This window comes from Triturus cristatus, chromosome 3_1, assembly GCF_964204655.1.
Source record: "Triturus cristatus chromosome 3_1, aTriCri1.1, whole genome shotgun sequence".
Lineage (NCBI taxonomy): Eukaryota > Metazoa > Chordata > Amphibia > Caudata > Salamandridae > Triturus > Triturus cristatus.
In genome coordinates, this window is record NC_140583.1 from 252,799,184 (window position 1) to 252,821,086 (window position 21,903).

A 21,903-nucleotide genomic window follows, 5' to 3' on the forward strand; every position below is an offset into this window, starting at 1 on the left:
CCAACACAATACCCCTACATACTGGCAACCATTGAGGTTATGCAACCCACCAGACTCCACCTGCACTAATCAAATGTGCAATGGTGATATCTACACAATACCAACCTCAAATCGATATGATTCTTTAGCAGGTGTAGACTTACTTACTAAAGGCAAACAGCAGATTTTGTTTGCAGCCAATATATTGGGGTTCAGTCCTTTGGGTGTTAACTCAAACACTCAAGAGAGGGGGTCAGAGACTAGCTATTCCAATACCGATCACAAAACAAGGTATGATTCTTATGACTGTCCTAAGCCTGTTGTGGGGTTTCGGCTAAACAGGGGTAGTCTAAGGCGGGGCCCCCACTATAGATATGTTGCATAATAATGGAGCAGACAGCTCTGGTTTAAATCCAACAGTGGCGGGCCAACAGCCACACAGTGTTGGGAGCATTCAAACTACTTCAGTGCACTCTAGCATTAGCCATGGAAGTATAACATTGCTGGGGATTATTAGGGGCATTCTAACTCCACCACAAAAACTTTAAGTAGTAGTGACAACTTGTCAAGCCCCCAAAGAACCCAATGACCATCGATATGGGAATGGTTGCCCCATCTGTAATGGGTCCACTAACTAAAATCCTCAGGTACGTGTCTGACTCCACTAATTTTCTGGGATGCACTACTTGAAAGTGTCTGGTGCTGAAATATATCAGCTAAAATAATGGGGAAGACGCAAAGGCCGGGCATTTATAGAAGGTAGTGAAGGAGAACTTCTAATGTAGATTTACCTCTATAGACGGCCTCAGTGGCACAGAGGTCAGGCGTTGGAGACGCCGTCCATTATAAGCAACAAATGTAGTTTGCTCTGTGTGGTATGACCAGCCAGGCAGCATCAGTAAGTTAATGCTTGCTGCTGTCATCTGCAAGTCACGTATACAAATTAAGACACGGTTAACTCATTTTCCGATCATTCATAGATTGGTAAATTAAGCATGGTTAAATACTGCAATACTAACACCTGTTATTTACAGTGAAGTAGTATATGGCGATTTATGAAAAGGGTTAATGTGAGTAACGATTCACAGAAAATATCTTTTATGGCATTGCACTTTGGAAAAATGTTGCATTGGAGCACTGTCTGTGTGAGTGCTAAAGATCATAGTTCTTGGCTGTGCGTTCAGAGCAGCCCATCCCTGTAGTGAAAGAGCCACTCTTGTGGTTTGGCACCCTATGATGACCTTCAACTACCACCATTTTAACTGACTTTAGTGTGTTATTTTACTGTAGCCTGGATATATGAGACGGTCCTGCATATGCCTGCTTCTCTTCTTTCTTGTAATCTTGCTGTCTTTCAGTGAGAGCTGTCATGGAGTAGAACAGTACATTTATATTATAAGTGTTTACTATTGGCTTTGACACGGCTTCATGTCATCTTGTTTTCTGACTCTGACTATTGGCTTTGACATGGCTTCATGTCATCTTGTTTTCTGACTTTGGCTATTGGCTTTGACATGGCCTCCTGTCATTCTTGTTTTCTGACTTTGCCTTGCTTCTGCGCGCACAGCTGTGCTTGCAAATTATTTGGATTATGAGAATTATGAGCTCTTACTATTGGCTTTCACATGGCCTCATGTCATCCTTTTCCCTGGCTTTGCCTTGCTGTAGTTTCTCTGTGTGCACAGTAGTGCTTGCAAGTTGTTTGGGTTAAATATTCATATTCAATGTCTTTCTGTTTTTCTGAGAGATTGCGTTTGTTTAATGTACTCTGGAAGGCCTTGTGGGAGCCTCGTCAGGATAGAGACTGGAAGATGTGAGAATGTACAACTCTGCCTCAAAGTCAAAATACGGGAGCTTGGCCAGCCTCCGTCTTGGCCTTGACGCAGACTGGTACAGCCAGCTCGGTTTTTTCTAATGCAAAGGGGGCGAGGTTTTCTAGAAGCTTCGCCTCACGTTGAGTAATGATATTTAAGCTGGGAGCCGACGGGGGCCAGGTGGAAGTTCACCACAGAATAGACGCATTGCCGTGGAGGTGACGGAACTTGAGTCCTAATTGAAACTCCTACCTGGGCTTTTGACGGGCTTCCCAAAGCTTGAGTTGGAAAGAATGATGCAACTTCGATCCGTGAGGTGTTCCTAACCATTTTGTATATATTTTCTACTCTTTGCTATTTGTGTATATACTGCATTTTATTTTACTTGTTTATTTAAAAGTGTTTGATACCTGAGAATCTGCATGCATTTATTGATATATTTGGCCTACCTTTTCAAACATTGCATTAATAAACTTGTGTGTGTCATTTTAAAAGCACCAGAATTTGCCTTTGTGCCTCCAGAGTGGGAGTGCTGTGTAAACGTGTATTATTTAAATGTGCAGTGGTAAATTTGCCTCCCAGAGTGAGAGTGCAGGGTTTGGGTGTGTCCTTTTAGTGAAAAGCACATTCATTATATCTTGGCGTCATTCTCACAGGATTTGAACGTTGAAATTTAAAAGGGGAAGATGCTCTTTAAAATGCTTGCGGATTCCCAGATGTCAACTGAGTTATTTAAGAGGGAGCTAGTCTCTCTCAAAGAAGGGAAACAATTTGGTATTTCAGACAGTAACAGCAGTGTCATCTTGAATATATTGTTTAGCATGTTTCAAAAGTTTGAATATGAAGAAAAAGAATGTAGTGAGCTGAAAAAAAAGTTGGCTGATGTTCAATTTGAAAATAAGTTTTTGAAAACAGAAATAAACATGTGCCAGGTTCTGAAGCCGTTTGCTTTGACCAGCGATGAGTCATATGTGAAAAATGTGAACTTTGAGAACGTGCCAGTTAATCTGCAGGCTTCACAGATTGTCTTAATTAATTTTTTTGAGGATGTTGCTCAGCCAGAAAGGAATGTGGAGATAAACAGACCAGTTTTTTTTAGACTTAACGATCGCTGGTTGCAAGTATAATTCAGACATGACAGTGAATGATGATTCTTGCTTTACATGGACAGACGCTATTTTAAAAAAGGAAACGCAGCAATGTATTTCTGAATCTGCACAACAGACTGTGCAGAATGTTTCAAACATGTGGTCAATTCAGAAATGTGTCAGTGTATTTTGTGTGCCAGTTCAGGAGCAGTCTGAGATTTTTAGTTACTGTGAAGAACAGGGAAAAAAGAGGATACTTTTAAATTCAGATGCTGGACAAACACAGATGCTTTTGTGCTGTTACGCATTGAAAGACATTGGACAGATGAGACAAAATGTGATTTGCCAGTGGGAGGAAGCAAATGTTATAAAATGGTGTATACAGACAGAGACTGCAGTTTTGCATGAACAGTTTGTGCAGGTCTCAATAGAAAGTCCAGGATTGGAGTTTGAGACACAGGATTCCCCAGTGAAGTGGCAGATTGTACTGCAAAGCGCAGCTACTGTGCATGACAGAACATTTAATTCCCTTGCAGATGAAAAGGCTAAGATCTTGGAGACAGAGGTGGTGACACATGATTCAGATTTGGTGTGCATAGCTAAATACGAGCACCTAGGAGATAAGGACCATACAAACAGGTGGGCAGAAAATGAAGGGATGCATATCCCCCTAGATTTTCTCAGATTTGTGATTCTTATGTGTCAGAATGCACAAGCCAGATCCATCTCACAGAAGGTGAAGAGCGAGTTGAAGAAAGTAAAATTACTAGAACAGACAGAGCAGTCAGATTGCCTTGGGCTTCTGCCAATTGATAATCGAGCACGTATCCAGCAGTGAGTGGCGAAATAGTCAGGAAGGAGATTGCCCCAGCCCTTCTTGCTGTGCAGGGAAAAAGAGTTTCATCCCAATACCAAAAATTCAGAGGCTGAAGCCTGGGTAGAATTCTCAGACAATTCCCCAGAGCCAGCAGTGAACCATGCAGACAGGAATGATAAGATTTGTGCCTTACAGGGAAACGTGCGCTTTTTGAAAAATGTTCTTTGCAAGAAGAGTGATGCTTGTTTCTTTTCCAGGTTATCATACTGCGACGTGTTGGTATGCCTACCTGTGTCCCCGTATGGATGGGACCCTTCCCTTCCCCTCTGCTCCCCTCTCACCCTCCCCTTCTCTCCCCTCCCCTCAAGCCTGGAGTGATTACCGGATGAAGCAAGCTGACGTCCTTTGGCTGAACGAACCAGATGGGAACTTACTTTGCCAAGACCGATAAACTGTTTAGTGGAGATGAAGTTAAATGTGAGAAGGCTGTGTGTCTTTCACATAGCAGGACTGTTTGTTTAAAGAGAAAACAGAACAACAAAATGTGTTACAAATGAAGCTGTTTTATATACATGGAGTTAAAAACAAAATGCAAGAAGGCTGTGTGTCTTTCACACAGAAGGACTGTTTAGAAGAAAAAGAAAGACAAAAAGTGCTGCATTTGGAGAAAAATGTTTTTTCAGTTAAAGAGTTGCCTTTATTTTTTAGCACAAAATATATATATGTTTGACTGCTTCAACAGTAGAAGTTCCAGTATTAGCCATTTGAGACATTAGGAGCATTACTGAGTTCATATGCTTTCATCATTTATTTTGTGTTATTCTTGCCGAATATCTAGATATGCTTGAGTTGTTACTACATGGTTGGAAATAATTATTACATGCTTTTATGATTTCACAGTATTATTCTTGTATTTTTAGTTCAGCACATGAGTTACTGCTTCAACATGTATTTAGGAAATGTAGTTCTTTACTCACAGTTGTGTTTTTCAGTTATGAAATGCAGTGCTTCAATCATAGTTGTGTTTTTCAGTTAAGAAATGCAGTGTTTCAATCATAGTTATGTTTTTCAGTTAAGAAATGCAGTGTTTCAATCATGATTATGTTCTCAGTTAAAACTTGCCTTAAAGTGATTATCACATGATTTTATGATTTCATAGTTTTATATTGGTGTCTTTCAATTATGAAATTAGGTTTTTCAGTTGTAGTTGTGTTTTCAATTAAGAAATGTAGTTTTTCAACAGTTTTTGTATCTTTCAATTAAGAAATGCAGTTTTTGTGCTTTCAGTTAAGAATTGCAGTTTTTCACTCGTAGTGGTGTCTTTAGTTGTGAGTTTCAGTTTTTAATATAGTGAAATGGTGATAGTCGAAGGTCATGGGGTGGAATGTAGTGAAAGAGCCACTCTTGTGGTTTGGCACCCTATGATGACCTTCAACTACCACCATTTTAACTGACTTTAGTGTGTTATTTTACTCTAGCCTGGATATATGAGACGGTTCTGCATATGCCTGCTTCTCTTCTTTCTTGTAATCTTGCTGTTTTTCAGTGAGAGCTGTCACAGAGTAGAACAGTACATTTATATTATAAGTGCTTACTATTGGCTTTGACATGGCTTCATGTCATCTTGTTTTCTGACTCTGACTATTGTCTTTGACATGGCTTCATGTCATCTTGTTTTCTGACTTTGACTATTGGCTTTGACATGGCCTCATGCCATTCTTGTTCTCTGACTTTGCCTTGCTTCTGCGCGCACAGCAGTGCTTGCAAGTTATTTGGGTTATGAGAATGATGAGCTCTTACTATTGGCTTTGACATGGCCTCATGTCATCTTGTCTTCTGACTTTGCCTTGCTTGTGAATTATAAGTGCTTACTATTGGCTTTGACATGGCCTCATGTCATCCTTTTCCATGGCTTTGCCTTGCTGCAGGTTCTCTGCGTGCACAGCATTGCTTGCAAGTTGTTTGGGTTATTCGCATTCAAGGTCTTTCTGTTTTTCTGAGCGATTGTTTTTGTTTAATGTACTCTGGAAGGCCTTGTGGGAGCTTCATCAGGATAGAGGCTGGAAGATGTGAGGATGTACAACTCTGCCTCAGAGTCAAAATACGGGAGCTTGGCCAGCCTCCGCCTTGGCCTTGACGCAGACTGGTACAGCTAGCTCGGTTTTTTCTAATGAGAAGAGGGCGAGGTTTTCTAGAAGCCTCACGTTGAGTAATGATATTTAAGCTGGGAGCCAACGGGGGTCAGATGGAATGTTCACCACAGAATAGACGTATTGCTGTGGAGGTGATGGAATTTGAGTCCTGATTCAAACTCCTAACTGGGCTTTTGACGGGCTTCCCAAAGCTTGAGTTGGCAAGGATGATAAAACTACAATCGGTGAGGTGTTCCTAACCATTTTGTATATATGTTCTACTCTTTGCTATTTGTGTATATACTGCATTTTTTTTTTACTTGTTCATTTAAAAGTGTTTGATATCTGAGAATCTGCATTTATCGATATATTTGGCCTACCTTTTCAAACATTGCATTAATGAACTTGTGTGTGTCATTTTAAAAGCACCAGAATGTGTCTTTTTGCTTCCAGAGTGGGAGTGCTGTGTAAACGTGTATTATTTAAAGGTGCAGTGGTAAATTTGCCTCCCAGAGTGGGAGTGCAGGGTTTGGGTGTGTCCTTTTAGTGAAAAGCACATTCGTTACAATCCCCCACCCTCTGCTCCGGTCCCATGAACTTGCCATGTCATAGCAGCAGTGCGATACCAGTTCCAAGATGTCCCCGGCATGCTAAGAGCAAAGGGCCCTTCCTACGCCTAGATGGGGGCCCTGATTATGCACCACAACAGCTTCAACAGGGATTTATGGACTAATATACTGAGTGGCAGAAAGAGGTATTCATGAACATGATAGTACACCAACGAAAACGTTTCACGCATGATATGGATACTGACAGGCACTTACCTGCCAAGTGTTTCGTGTGCATACATGCAACATTTGTAGGTGTATGTAAAAAAATCAAATGACTGTGGACCAAATTGTAGAGATGGAGTGAGTCACTGCTTCGGCCCAGGGGGAGAATGCTTATGTAGACAAGCACAACGCAAGTGCTGTGCAGGGAAGATTATGCAAACAAGCACAGGGCTAGCGCTGTGCAGGCAAACAGTATAAAAAAAGTGTCCCAAATGTGGATGAAAACAGTTCATCAGATGGGAAACTGATAAGAGAAGCACAGAATGGACAACAGGAGGAATGATAGGAAACAGTATGCTGCACCCATTCAAAACAGAGGGAAAGTAAGTGGCAAGCACAGGAACCAATCAAAAAGCAAGGGGGTGAGAGGGGATGTAAGCCCGTTTTAAGATATATTTAATGCAAATGATTTTGCAATTACTGTGCAGGTGAATCCTAAAAAGGGCTCCCAAGACCTGTCAACTAATTACAGGCCCATAAGTCTTACAGACAGCTCCTAAAAGCTATTTAGCAGTGTAATTCTACAGGAATGGCTAAAAGCAAATGAAATCTGTGTACCTCTCCAACCGGGCTTATGAGGGTGCACAAGCACAATTGACCAAGCGTTCCGCCTGCATTTGCTGTATTGCATGGGTACTCACAAACATTTTACCTGGGGCTGCAAAGTTTGGTCTTTGGTGTGACCGAGGGACGCACTGATGCCAGCGGGGGGGGGGGGGGTGTACAGTGGGTGTAGAGGAAGCGATGCATGCATATCTACTGGCTGAACTCAATTGCGCAACCTGAAACCAGAAAACTTGGGATGAATCCTGGCTTCTCCACTTGATCAAATTGTCTGACCCCGGACAATTGCTTTATTTCATTATCACATATAAAAGGACCTTGAGATACAGGATGCGTGCTGTACAAAACCATCTCCTGTGCTTGGATGTAATCACTAATGGCATTGTTGTCAGGGTGTGGGCGGTGGGAGAGAGCATGAACGTTTCTAAATTCATGTTTGAAAACCATTACTTAAACAAAAAATACTTCTGAATGCCCTGCTATAATTTGATTTACTAAAGGTGAAATGGTTCTACAGGTCAATGAAATACACTTTTTGAATTTTGAAAAGACTATTGAATTTTTACATGTTTGCTGTCTTTAAAAATGAAGGTGTTCCTAAAGTTAACGGTCTAGTTTCTTCCTTTTGTTTAACTGCAATTAACCTTTAAATAAGTGCTTGCTGCATAATTAACAATTTTTAATGTTAGTGCTGAGTCGATTATACAGCAGCCCAGTGCTGCTGCTGCTCAGGGGCCGCATGGAAAGGTCAGGAGGGCCGCATCATACTTTGAGTATCACTGCTGTATTGGAGAGTAGTCACTTTGGGTGGTGGCCGACTTTATGTTGGTTTTTAGGGGGATTTTGTGGATATGCGATCTGCTTTTGAATTAGTGCCAAGATTGAATCTTTGGCAGGTACTTTCAAAGAAGTGGGTGCCATGCTATCTACTAGATAATATAGTAAGACTGCATGATAAAAATGACTTACAGGTTAGATGTGGTCTAGCAGGCGAGTTGACTAATCCATTTCCTGTAAACAGGAATTAGGGAGTGGTGTGTCCTCCCCCACCCCCATTATCCACACGGTGTATTAATGGCCTAATAACTTTTCTGGACCAGTGTGAAAATAAGGCACCTAGGCTGGCAAACATGAGGATTCCAGCACTCATGTTTGCCGACAATACTTTACTCCTCTATAAATCAAAAATGGGTCTCCAAAAATTGCTAGATCTTTTTGAGTGTTTTTGTAAGCGGGGTTTTGGAGTTTGGAGATCAACATGGGTAAAACTAACTACATGGTCCTGAACCTGGGACACTTGACAAGGGCAAACCCAACATTAGCAAGGATGCCATTTGAGCGTGTGCGCACTTTTGCGTTTTGGGGTATTACAGTAACAGAGCATCTTGGGTGGCATACTCGCATTACCCAGCGTAGATTACAATAGAACAAGTAGTTGGGGGAATAACTAAAATGTCGCTAAACTTTCATTTCTGACCCATTCTGCCAGCAATACAGAGCTATCCCCACTACAGCCTTGGAACTACTATAATCAGAGTAGAAAATCAATGTATGCTCTAGTTGGTAGGTGTAACCTATAAGCACCCCTCTGCTCCCTCTCAGGCTGGACCTTGGGCTTAGAACACTTTCTGACAGGATAGGACCGCACCGCATACTATAATGGAGGAGAATCTGGGCTACCCCAGAACTGTGTTCCTATCTCCAGGGCATAGAGCAAATATTATGCCTCTCAGGTTCTTGTAATATACCCTGGCGAAAATATATGAAAGTCACACTGACAGCAATTGGGGAAGAAAGCTAGTGGAACGCCCTTAGTGAGGCTGGGGTGACACCCCCAAGACACAAATCAAACCAGCCTATTAGGAACATGAAGAGTGTCTTTTACATACTTATATACTTATACGAAATTCGTCCCCACTAACTGATGCATTCCTCTTAGGTGAGGACTTTCTGGACGATACAGAGCCACCATTAGCCAGGCGCTTTTATTTACTTTTTTTGTATGGGACATTTTCATTTTTTAGCTTCAAAATAGGCACGAGCACCCAGTGCTGAGGAGTCGCGGTGCTCGTCCTGTAGCGACCCCAAAGAAACACTCGAGCTTGATATCTTCTGCCCGGCCGAATCAAGCAGCAGGAGGTGCTGGGTAATCACACAGTGCCGGAATCAGGGTGTCAGGGAGCACCAGGAGGCCCCAGGGATTATGAAATAAAATACTAGTAAACTGATGATTTTTGCAGGAACTCGATACTTGTTGCCAATGTGGAGAGTTAGGCAAAAATGTGTTTCCCTAGGTAAAAAAGCCTACCCAATGTGCAATATGTTCATCCTTTGTTTTAATATTTATAGTCTAAGCATTGGAAGACACAAACCTGAATGATCAGATGATATTTTATACTGGTTTTAATGTCAATTGCTCACAGATTTTATGGGGAATTTGAATTCCTTTAAAGATTGTACCCACAAATTCTCAGGGGAATTCTAATGCCTTGACAAATTATGCTTTAACATGATTTTATGTAATAAATTGTAAATAAAGATCTTTGATTGATTGGAGGGGCACTATTTCATGCAAATCAAGCATAAAAACAAGCTTAAACTATGCCATTTGCCAGAGTGAGTGCATATGTGAGAGCCAGTGTACATGAGTCAGCATGTGTGAGAGAGGGTGTATATGTTATATTTGAAGATGTGCTGCTTGTCTTGGTATTCTGGAGGTAATCCTTGGTTTATCGTGGAGGGCACATAAAGCATGTGGGGGGATGGCGTGTTACCATGGCACAATGCAGACCCTGGCATCCTGGATGTAATTCATGGTATATAATGGGCATCCCTGACAAAATGCTGCTGCTGGTATACTAAAGGTATTACTTTGAACACCTAGGTTATAGAGGCACCAATGTTTGATCTTGTATACCAAAAGTAGATTTTGACCTGTGCATCACCCAAGGAACATTGGAACATGGAGAATATCCATTAAAAAGTCATTCTTGGCATTAAAGGGGCACCCATGACAAAATGTCACCCTTCATGACGATGGCATACTGTAGCATTTGGTGAGTGCCCTTTCAGACCATACAGCTTTGAATAAACTTGTGCTTTAAAATGCACTATTTGATCCCTGTTTTTCAAAATGATCCCTGTGGTTTCACTTTAATGGAATCTGAAAGAAAAATCATATTCATTTACTTTCAAAGAATCAACAGCCATCATTCATAAGCAAAAACAACAGTTGATGGACTCAGAAGCAAACATGGCAGGGAGAAGAGAGGGCAGTGATTTGGCAATGAAATCAACAGCATTGACTAATCTTAAAATGGTTAATATTACGTACATTTCAAAAGTGGATAAGCCCACTGCACATCTGTTCTATTTGAAATTCTTCACAAATAAGATTCAAAATGAGGTCTTGTGATCCGTGGTCCCACCAATAATTTTGTCCTAGCCCCCAAGGCTGTATGGAGACATCAATGTAAACTGTAAGCAATGCTCATTGATTACAAACTTCTTTTCCTAGTCAGGGTGTGTGTCAAGACACCAATATATCCCTGAGGGGCAGAGCCTTGGTCGGGATTGAAGGCAGTGAAGGCCACTGCCTCCGAGACTGACAAGATGAGGAGAGGATTACAACCAGACAAAACGTCTACGAAAAGTTTGGGTTAGAAGAACGTTTCACTTGAACGTCGTTTGGAGGTGAACATGGTATACACAAGCCATGTTACAGCCTCCTAGGCGATCTCGACCGCAACTTGACCTCTGTGACTATCCTGGACCCGGTTGCAAGAGGCGCTCTAGGTTCTTAACGGGTGCCGAGCAGTGAGGGCGGTGTGCCATATTGCTCCCACCCCCCTCCCGGGATCCCTGCGGCTTCAAATGGATATGCCTCTTAAATAAACTTGTTTCTCTCCACCACGATAACTACTTGGCGGACTTTTCACTGTATATATATTTTTCACACAGTAGTCCACGGTAGGGTGAACCTTAGCGTGCTCACACCACCGGGACTCTGCACTCCCACTCTGGTCCTGACGAAAGCCTGTTGAACATTCATTTAGGCAGAAACATGTTGACCGCCACTGAGTGAAACCGGTCTTCTATTTTTTTGACCTTCACTCTTTTTTAATATTTCCAATTAGCAAAACCAATAAATTTACTTTTTTGACTCAATTGGAAGTTTTTAAATTCACTGTCACCTCACACGAACCCCGCTCCGCAGTAACCTGGCGTTGCAGCACACTGGGATGGCATTCGGCCATACCCAGTGGAGCCCGATGATGAAGCATGTCACCAACCAGGTTGGCGAGTGAGGGCTTTATACAAAACCTGTATTATCTTTGTAGGTTCTCGTTCCTCTCAACAACATATATGTTTGTTTTGAGCCTGTAGACCTATGCCCTTTTGATGCAAAGTTGCCTTGTTTATATCACACTGACTTTGTTGTTTTTGAGAGGATTACAACCAGACAAAACGTCTACGAAAAGTTTGGGTTAGAAGAACGTTTCACTTGAACGTCGTTTGGAGGTGAACATGGTATACACAAGCCATGTTACAGCCTCCTAGGCGATCTCGACCGCAACTTAACCTCTGTGACTATCAATTTAGAAGAACCCTGCTCTTTTTAAAAACCATCAGATTCACCCCTTGCATTCCAAGTCTTGGTCAGTTTGTCCAGTTCCTTGATGCAGCCTTGCAGCTTATTATAACAAGATGGGTCTGAAGCAGGCTTTCCCGAGTAGCTCTTCGTCTCTCTGTAAGTAGCTCTCCTGTGAGCATTACAACCTACTAAATTAGCTTTAGCTTGATTGAATTTCTATGTATATCAAAACTAAAAGCATGTGTTCAAGACAAGAATGTGTGTATTTTCACAAATCATAAGCTGATGTTTGGAGAAAAATGGTCGACTTTCCACAATATATTCAAAGCAAATATTTGGGGATAAAATGTGTGGCAATGGGAAGACATCTGTCTGACAAACACGATCTAGCCTCATGCACTGAGGTAACAACAAAGCATTAACATTTGAGGTAAAAATGAGAGACAAATAGATACCCCTTTAGAGACGACTTTGTACAAAGTGAAACCAGAAAACCAAGATTGTGGCTTCCCCTTGTAACCTAATTGCATGATCTTAGGCGAATAGTTTATTTCAACGATCTTTCTTCACTATTTCGAATGAAAGCACTTTTAAATACAAGAGTTCAGAATACCAGGTATACAAACACCTATTGTGATTGATTTAAAATATTATATTGTTTTGTCTACAAGAATCTAGGCCACATACAGTGGTCACAAGACCACTGTCTAGCTTTTTAGTTCACCGAGGGGAATGTCGCCAGGGTAGGGACGAGGGCAGGAATGGTTCAAAGCTCATTTTTTAAAACTATCATTTGTAGGTCTTGCCTGAGCCAGCGCATGCGCTGCCCTGGCGAGACATTTAGTGAGTGGGTTTTCAAAAGTGCAACCGGGTGGCAGAGAGCGTGCGGTTACGTGCACAATGACGAGCAGAGGCGCCATCTGGCTTTCCTCTCTCGTCATGATGCGTGCACATCGCACACCACTCGCCAGCCAGCTTTCACTTTTCCCGGCGCGCGCGCACCACTCGCGTCCTTTTTTCATTTTCGCGTGCTTGTTAATCCAAGACTTTCCCCTTTCCTTCTTTCATCTAGTATTCTCTCCCCTCCTCTCAGCTCCTTCATACGATTCCCTTCCCCTCTCACAATTTCGTCCATATGTTTCTGCTGTGTTTGGCTTTCCTCTGTTACGTCCTTGTTCTTCCGCCCTGGTCCGCTGTTTACCTATTTCACTCTCACCCTGCCCTGTTGTTATTCTATTATTTCACTCCACCCCCTTTTCTCCTCTACAATTATTCCTCGTCCATAGCTGCCAAGGTTTCAGATTGCTATGTGTGACAGTTTCATAATTTCAGAGAAATTATGAGTGATATTTAACAACTATGAGTGACACAATTTTGTGTGCAAAATCAGGCAATGAAGGCTAGGGAAACATAAATATCAGAAATTACACCCATTTCAGCTACAGCAGTAAGAAATAATAACTGTAGCTCAAGAACTATTTTTGTTTGCAGTTGTGTGTTTTTTTCGCCTTGTGCTTTTGTGTGGTGAATGCTACAAGCCTGAACAAGAAACACAGCTATGGAAAGCCACGCCATTTGGCAGTGGGGTTGTGTAGACCTTCCTCTTACACATCAGTGCCTTTATTCCCTGCCTGAACATGAGTTCATCTGCCCAGCCCCGCACTCGCAGACAGCGGCACCAGCGGACACACCAGAAGCCTGTCACAGACCTAGTTCTGCCTCTCTGATGATGTATGTGCAGCCGCGCTGACTGTCATTTGTTGCACAGACTAGAACCACGAGTTCACTGTGGCTGCGCGTTACGGCAAGCGCAAAAAACAAAAACAAATCAAATGTCAACAAGTAGGCACTCACTTAACTTGATTAGCGGCAATAGCAAGCCGCCTCGTCATTAGAGCCGCAACGTTTCCCAGCTGAGGCAAATGCCGGTCAGCATAAGTCTGAGGCTCAGGAGGCCTGGCTGCACAGTGCGTGGATTGGGAAGGTGGGTCGGTTCCGTTCGTGGCAGGGTCAATGGTACCGCGGCACAACGCGGTGCAAGCAGCGCTGATATTTACCCAGCAGTCCGCCTAAACACCATGAACTGCAGCCCCTGCCAGGCGCCACAGCGGGAGGCAGCAGGAAGTCCCGCCTAGTGTGGATCAAAAGTCAAACTGACCTGAGTCGCACAGACCCACCTACTCTCACGTCAGTCATGATCATTAATGTATCAAAAAGCCAGCGGCCGGCAGTGTTGGGTGAATACTAGAAGAATTGCATTGTTAATTTGTTATTCAGCAGCTAGAATTGCAGACTGGGAGCCAGCTCGTCACTCTGGGAGCAGGGCACGGTGAGCTGCAATTTCAGCTTTATTTTGAGCTCATTATGCCAATGATTACTAGCGCTGCGGCTCCACCTTGACAGCAGAGATGCTATTATGCGTGACTTAGCATTTCAGTGCGGTGATGCGGACCACCACACTGAAATGCGTTAGTCTAACGCCCGATGCGTGATACTTGGCAGAGCTGCTCGTCTCTCTCCTGTTTCCCCCTCACCCATCCAGTTCATACGGTCTTCTCAAATTTCTACCCTTTCCCTCTGCAGTCCTTCCTCTTTCTCCCTCCGACTTCTCCAGTTTCTCTCTCCCACTTTCCATTTTGCGTGCGTCCCATTTCTCCTCCCTCACCCCTCCGGTGCAGTTGTTGTACCTTGGCCTCTTCCTCTCTCACCCCCTGCGGCAGGTTGGTCCACTCACTTTGTGTTACCTTGCCTCTCCTTGCACTGCCCTTGACCTACATTGCCCCCAATGCAGAGGAGGGGGTGTGCTTTGCTTTGGACCCTGATGTGGCTCTGCTTGGCCCGCTTCATGCGTGGACCGGAGTCCAGTGTTGGTGGGAAGCCGCCGTCGCGAACAGGTGAGTGCGTCCTAAACCTGGGGGACAGTGAAAGCAGGCCTCACAGGACCCAGGAAGTACACGAGAGCCCAGTGCTGGCATAGTGCACGCGCACCCGTGCATTTCCTACCACTGAAAAGCAGGACTTCCTCACGAGAGCCACGCACTGGACTGTTTATCAACCCAGAAGCATCTTCACTACTTAACTACCACATATTGTGCTCAGTAGCTTGTATCATTTCATCTTGTTCACTGTCCATATTGGGCCTTTTCAATATATGGTGTATTTTTATTTAGTTCAATAAAAGATTTATTATTTTGATTGATGTTTTTTTCGCTTCTTTAGGTGGTGTGCATCTCATATATGTGGTGTTCATCTTCCATAATTAGATTTGTTGTTGGATATTTTCTGGTTTGTAGGCCTTTGCACTTGAAGCATTTATTGTCACTTCTCCTTGGGCGCATGCAGGATTGTGTAGGAGGCTTTTGAATGTGTTTTGTCCTAGGTCGCCTGGAATATTCTTACCTACCATGAATGATTGCTTGCAGAGCAGCTTGTGCAGGTTTTGCGATGAGCTGTAGTCCCACTTCGTGGAATTCTTGGCTCAGACGAGCCCAAACCTCAACCAGGAGCGCTGGTTTCCAAACACCATCAAATAGTTTCACCCACACTTTCACAGTGGTTCATTCTGTGGAGCTTCATGCACGTGAGTTGGACCTCATGCATGCTCTTCTCTTGGAGACACTGCTGGGGTGGAGGCTTCTTGGTTTGCTGAAGGTTATTACAAAAAACGGGGAACTTTGCTGTCTGTTGACATATAGTCTCATTTCTCATTTCTAATTATTTGTTATTGTTTGGGCCATACTTTGGAATTGTTTTGGATGCTAATAAGTGTGGCTGTTGTGTTTCTTTGTACATGAGGGTACAATAGTTTCGCAATATGTTTACGCTTTGTTCTAGTCCACATACCACATATTTCCACACCACACTACATACCTACAAAACACACCACAAATTCCCACATTATGCCACAAAATTCCAAAACAACACATATCAAACTTGCACTTCCACCAACCATATCGTCTCTACCCTACACACCCACTACCCCTCTCATCTCTCTCGCACTGCCACTACCCACTCTTATCTCACAATTCCACTATCCCGTCTCATCCCTCCCTCACACTCTCTGTCTCCTCTTTATAATGTCTGGTCACACATACCACCTTCTTGTACCACCTTGTGCTGTACAAAAGTACACCTCTCACCCTCCATGCTCTGGGTGCTCTCTCGCTCTCTCTCTTTCATAGACTCTCTTACGCACTCTTCCTGACACTCTCTCCTATTAGTTAATTTCTGGTCTTCAAGCACAATTTCTTTTCCGTGTCTCATCAACATTTCCGTCCCTCAAAGCCATGCTCTCCTCCTCTTCTTAAGCTCTCTTCTGCATTCACAAGCACTCCCTATTTATTTGACTATAGCCTGTTCTTCCCTACATTCTTTTTTTCTCACACACTTTTCCTGCTCCGCTTTCTAGAGTTTAATCACCACTTTGTGCACAAACCTCCTATCTCTCTCTATCCTTCTTTCCATCTATTCTAGCATAGCCAATAGGTCTCGCTTTTGGGACCTTATAAGTATTTAGTTTTGCAGCACAATATCCTTGGTGCAACAACATCAGCTGTTGCATGGTTAAACCTTGTACCCTATAAGTGTTTAGCCATGTAACAGTTGATGTTGTTGCACCAAGGATATTGTGCTACATAACTAAATACTTATAATGTCCCAAATGCGAGACCTATTGGCTATGCCAATGCTTGTTAATAAGTACTTCTGAGTTCACTGTTCTAATGTGAGGTCTTGATGTCATAGCTTGGACATGTTAAATAAATAATATTTATTTGAATTTCTTAGAGTAATGATATTGTATGTTATGTTTGTTACATGTTTTACACGGCAACATTTTCAGGGTCAGACCCGTGGCTCGGCTTACTTGGTCAATCTGTTGGCTTGCCCACCTCTAAGGAGGGCCGTGACAGTCCAGCAAAACCGGATACTATTGAAATTTTACTCTGCTCCCTCTCTCTCTTTAGAGACTCTTGCCTCCGTTTAAGCACAGATAACCCGGCCGGCACCACCTTCCCGCCTCACAAATTCCCAACCTAAAGACATTTGCCAAGAAAATTATTGTCCAGCTGTGAAGATATACCCAGGGCTTTAAGTGGTCCAGGTCCTGCCGGTGCTCAGCACTGGCAGTTCTAAAAAGTAGGTGCTGAGTCAGATCCCTATCGGACTCTCAATTTCTGCAATCACCTCAGGGTGAATAAAAAATCATTAACTCTGTAGCAGTACCACCCTACACTCCCTTTCATGTAAGGTCAAAGACACTCCTTATAGTTCGTTCACAGTCTCATAATTTCAGAATGTAAGCATTTTCAATGTTATATACAACGAAACCAAAGTTGTTGCTTATTTAGCTATGTAACTAATAAACACTGACACAGCCAATAGTCCTGATTTGTTCTAGGTGGAATGTTACTTGTTGTATTGTTTATCTGGATGCAATGACAGAAGCAACACATTTACCAGTCGGGTGGCACACTTGCTAAACACAGATTTTTTTTAGCAATTGTGTTTTAGGCCACGCCCTTAATCACATCGGCCACGCGCCTTTGGGAGACCCCGCCGCCCACACCCCAGTTTTTCCATCCCACTTAAAGCCCTGGACATATCTATCATGTTTCTTCGTCAATTAACCAAATAATGGCAAATTGCCTCTCAGAGGGCAGAGTTGTCCCTCATTTCTAACGCATACAATTTTCAATACTAAAGCTGCTTCTAGGTATTACGAAAGTAAACCACCGGACAGTCGGTGAAAGACACGCAAAAGTTGTCATCCTATCACTTGCTCGCCCCGCCAGATGTTAACACTGCTCCTAATTGTCCACGCTGCCGCCGCATCCATAATCATGAGTAGCAGCGGTATGGCCTGTCTGCGCCCTAACCGACCACCACCGCAGGACTCAAGGTTGCTGCTTCCCGGTCATAGACGAAAACCTAGTTAGGTTTAGCCAACAAAGTGTAATTCAGTGAAAACGGCGTAGCCCAAACACAGGAAGGAGATACCGACAGTGTTTATCAGAGGCACGTGCGGACACCACGGCCAATAGACACTTGAAAATTCTGTGTAGCGCACTAGAGACTGGCCGAAGAGCCGTCATTGCTTATTTGAATATGTATTACGAGCTCCGCCCCCTCCAAGAATGTGTTGAGACATGTGATTGGATGACATGAAACCCGGAAGTACTACAATTACGATGAAAACGTCGTCCGTTCGTTTGAAGACAACCAAATCAAATCTTTAACCGCCGACAGGCTGTGGATGATCAGATTAAGTAGCGGGCAGATGGTCGTTCTCTGTGTAGGTGAGCTAGGAAGATGTACTCCGGAGACAAACAAATCCGAGACGCAAAGTCTCACTAAAAACTCAACTTAATTTACGTATTCATACATGCCCACATTTCAGAAGAGCAAAGTGGGAGATTTTTTCGTAAAAATCGGGAGAATGTGGCCTTGAATTGGGTTACTGTCATGTATGGGCTTTGGAAGTGTGCTGCTGCAGGATTGGACATTTGAAACGCAAATGCACGTTTTTCTGACCTTTCAGAAGCATGAAGCTAATGGCAGGCAGAGAGAGGGTGATGCAAGTGTTGTGCACTGGCCTGGCAGGTTGCTGGCAGTGCATACACCAAACCACACACAGCCGCACCTGAGTACTTCACAGGTCTTTAAAAGACCATTCGCTTGTTAATGAGGCTTTGTTGGTTTTTCACTCCTTCTAGAGACCCTGCATCTGACTATTGCTGGAAGAATTAGCACGTTACACAATACCAAGCCCTGTCAGCTGAAACCCAGAGGAATCTGTTTTTTGTTTGCAGTAATCGGGAGGCGGAAGACTAGCCTTGAAATCGGTAGTCTCCCGCATGAATCGGGAGGGTTGGCATGTCTGTGTATTGTCTAGGGCAGTGGTTCTTAACCTTTTGACTTCTGCGCCCCCCCCCCCACCTCCTTAATCATTACCGGAATCCACAGACCGCCACTGAATCATTATTGGAATCCATCATTATTGGATTCTGGGGACCCGGGTCTAAGCAATATGTCTAAGCAATATGCAATATTGATGATTTGAACCCCAAAATATGCATTAATCAGACAAACGCACAAATGATGGAATACTTATTCACAAACAAATTCATGGGTATGTTGAAGCTTTTATAAAATCAATTGCCATCACACATCGTCCATACTATATTCTATTTGATGCACTTGCGTCCACTAAATAATTTGAGGATACAAACTTCAATTGTATATTTTGCTTCTTTATTGATATTCACTTTATTAATCTGTTAATATTATTTAATTTTCTAAGCAAGTGTTGACATCTGAGTAGCTGTTGTGGACTTGCAGGGGTCCCTGGACCACAGGTTAAGAACCACTGGTCTAGAGAAAAGGCATATTTTCTTGGTCTAACCTGCGTTTTCTTGCAGGACATGTTTCAAGATGTTGAGATCATTCTGTCAGTAGTAGTTACTACCAAGTCTTGGCTGTGTTGCTGCTGCACAAAACTGTAGAGTATATTTTCCCAGAAAGGACCACTTTATAAGAAGTAGCTGATACGTCTAAAAATACAGAGTGGAAGAGCGAACAGTAGCAATCCTGTGTTGCTCGGCGGCTGCAGCCTGGGCTGGGATAAAATACCAGAGGGACAGGTACAGTCGGCCACTAGAATTACGAGGCAAGAAAGAACCAAATTACGCGGCCAAATAAACTGCAAGAAAAGGCATCTATGCAGCACATTTTGTGATATTCATATTTTGTCATTTTTTACACGTTGTAGTCTGGGCAAAGGTTTCACCTAATTGCCAATTTAACACCCAAATACAGCAATACACAATTGAACGGTGACAATTTTACCAGGGCACGAGTCGGGGGTGCACGCAGGTACACGGCGTGCACCCACTCTTTTCACAGGGTGGTCTCCGTCCCCTCTGACATGGAGTTGGGCCCCCAGAAATATACGGAACTTGCCTTGGTGTAATTTTAAGACACCCGGACACGTACAGCAGGGCCTGCACATTGTCTGCTTTTGAGTCCCACCAGGAACGTGCAGGCAGGGAGGGGGCTTTTTTTTAACCCCCAGTTAAGGGGTCATTAGGCCACCTTTTGTTTGAATATCCTGACTGGAGGTGGTCTGGAACCTCACACTTAAATGTAAATGGTAACAAAGGCACACAGCTTGTTATCTCTTCACAAGTACTTAAGAGCTGCATGTTTTTTACTTTGTTCAGTCCCTGTATATGTGGTAGCAGTAGAAGTGGTGGTATAGGTGATAGGTTACAGGCGCCTAGAGGCAAGTTCACCAAATATTATCAATTCTAACTATTAGTTTATATTGGTGCTTAAGGGTTAGAGAGAACCACCCGCCTCTCTAAAGTTTGTGGCAAAAGCAACAAAGAAATATGCATTAAACACCCAAGCACACATCAAATTGTTATTGAGAATTCTTCATATGTCATAGTATCATGCAAGGTACAAAGAAACAGACCATTTCTTTCTGTTTTTTTCTTGTTTTTCCTTATATTTAATAGTTCTTCATGTTTCCAGTCATTATGCAGTTCCCAAGCCAACACATGTTTCGTCGCCTCAGTTGTCTGTACATGCGACTTGATCCGTGCTGAAAAGAATCGGTATAATTATATTTGAAGTGAGGCGATAATTCCAAGCCACACTGGTTCTGTGGCGTGAGGAGAGAACCCAAAATGGACTGTATGGCCGTTATCACTTGAGTGTTCTTGACTGTGCTGCATATGGTTAAATTGAGTGGTCCTGAATTTAATTGAGTAATACACTCACGGAAAGTTTAAACGAACTGCCCCAAGACGTAGAACTAAGGTGGTCGATTAGATACTTCTTCAGGACAAACGGCGTTGCTAGCATCGACCAGGGCATTACTAAGGGCGGGCAGGAGCAGGAAGCAGAGAACACATCACGGCATGGTCGCGACCCGTGCGTCACTCAAGAAAACAGAACTAAAAGGCTGAGCGTACAGCCTTCACTCCACACTGCCGCACCACCTTGCCTGGAGCCCAGTAACGAACAGGAAACGGCCAACCTGGACTGCAAACAACTCAAAAGCACGTCAACCAATGGACTACCCCGTGCACAAAATCTTTTCATATTCACAGATAAAGGAAACGACGCCACCGCTGGCATGACCCACACAACCGCACTGAGCGAAGCCGCTCACGCCGCAGTGACAAGGGTGCAAATCCATCGGTCAAAAGATCATGATCACGGCTCGGTTAGCAAGAGTGCGGAGAGCATAGTGCCAGCTCCATCGCCTACAAGCTCTCGGTAGCAACCAGTCGATCAGCCGCCAGAATCTCCACTTGCAGGGGAGCCAACATCTTTGTTTCTCCAAAATCTAGGCCCAAAAATTGAGAGAACACTAGAACTGACCCTAAACCTGCTGGGGGGGGGGGGCAAACAGGTCAAACATGGCCTCCACGGGCCATCAACGCAAAAGTAGACCATCATATCTTTAATGACAGCCCAGAAGCAGATCTGCGGAAATCACCGATGATTGATATAAACAGTGACACCAATAAAGCTCTATTGTGGCAGTCAACTAAAATGGAAGTCCACATAGATCTCCTGCAATCGATTGCTGGCTACCTAGTCAACATAAGCTCCAGAGTGGAAGAACTGGAAAACCAGATCGCCCAGTACTTGCTCTCCAACCCAGATGAATGTCCCTGTTCCTGCTCAATCCTCATGGAAAAATGGGCGTTGCTTCCCGAGATCCTAGCCTACATTGTAAAGACAGTCAAAGGAAGCAGGGAAACACTGCCCTCGATCAACACAAACAGGACAACCGCAAGCGGCCACCATCTGGCGGTGAGACAAACAGAAGCAACTGAACTCGGCCCAAAGAGATCAGCCGGACTGGACCAAAAAGGGGCACAAAGGTGCGAGGTCTCTGTCCATAATGCTAAAATGGCACAAGGAACACAAAGCCCCAAAAGCGGGGTAAGCGAGAGCAGCGACGTCCCGGAAACTGAATTGCAAGAACATATTCCCGGTAAAACTGGTATGCCCATTATCAAGAACAGCAAAGAAGATGAAGAAACAACAGAAAACAAGCATTTGCA

At 43.5% G+C, this 21,903-nt stretch overlaps 1 protein-coding gene across 2 annotated transcripts in view; it reads left to right on the top strand.

The window, feature by feature from the left end:
• Positions 1-17,979: 17,979 nt before the first annotated feature.
• Positions 17,980-21,903, top strand: part of PPCDC (phosphopantothenoylcysteine decarboxylase) — a 310,731-nt gene continuing 306,807 nt past the window's right edge. The window contains exon 1 of one of the 2 annotated variants that reach the window (XM_085643819.1): positions 17,980-18,117. The gene's annotated coding sequence lies outside the window, so the exon portion shown is untranslated. The remainder of the gene's footprint in view (positions 18,118-21,903) is intronic. The other variant, XM_085643820.1, reaches the window with a different exon arrangement.